The sequence below is a fragment of the Myodes glareolus genome, chromosome 25 (assembly GCF_982192425.1).
Source record: "Myodes glareolus chromosome 25, mMyoGla1.1, whole genome shotgun sequence".
In the NCBI taxonomy this organism is placed as follows: Eukaryota; Metazoa; Chordata; class Mammalia; order Rodentia; family Cricetidae; genus Myodes; species Myodes glareolus.
In genome coordinates this window covers 45,555,483-45,556,361 of record NC_142050.1, presented here as the reverse complement: position 1 = coordinate 45,556,361, position 879 = coordinate 45,555,483, and the positions used below count along the sequence as shown (strand labels likewise).

General features: G+C 40.4%; 1 non-coding gene across 1 annotated transcript; it reads left to right on the top strand.

Moving 5' to 3' along the window:
• Positions 1-229: 229 nt before the first annotated feature.
• On the top strand, positions 230-301 carry Trnac-gca (transfer RNA cysteine (anticodon GCA)). Its single transcript has one exon. It is a non-coding gene; the product is annotated as a tRNA-Cys (tRNA).
• The last annotated feature ends 578 nt before the right edge of the window (positions 302-879 follow it).

Genomic DNA, 879 nt, shown 5'->3' with positions numbered 1-879 from the left:
GTTAAGAGTCCTTTCTAGGGCCAAAGCTGAAATTTTTAACACACTTGAGAGAGGGGGCATTGAAATTGGCAGACTAATGTCAGAGAGGAGGAAGTGGAAGGCTGACTTAAGTAAAAATCTTACCAGGTCAAGATCAAAAGGAGAACCAGTAGATCGTGAACATATAGGAAGCTTAGGTGTGGTGCCAAGGTTGAAGAGGTCCTAATGGCATGCTGCCTTAAGTATAAGTGGGGGTATAGCTCAGGGGTAGAGCATTTGACTGCAGATCAAGAGGTCCCTGGTTCAAATCCAGGTGCCCCCTTGCTTAAAAATGATTTTGGTATTTAGCTTATCACATTCACCTTGGGGAGGACCTCAGTGTAGATAGGAGGTCTCTATTAGGTGAGAGTTCTTGAATAAAGTCTAGAACATCTCTCACTGAGCTCCACATTACAGAGTAATTTTATATCATACATGGTGATTACTTAAGCTCTTAAGAGAACTCTCACCCAAGGGCTCAAACACTCAAGACTCTGATTCCACAATTTATCTGCATTAGCACAGTGATCAGAAACTAGAAATGATGGATTGAAAGAATACAAGAAAATTTCCAAGAAAGGAAGATAGAGGGTTGCATCCGGTTTTAACAAGGACTCAACACAGTGGATGAAATGTGAACTCAGTGACAAATGTCAAAGAAATATAAGGCCAAAGGGAAGATCTTAAAGACCTAGACTACAAGGAGCAGGTAGGACAAGAAATCATCATGGTAGTTAACCTTCCAACACCAGTTTTTTTTTAAATATTTATGTATTTGTTTATTATGTATACAATGTTCTTTCTGTATGCATGCCTGCATGCCAGAAGAGGGCACCAGACCTCATTACAGATGGTTGTGAG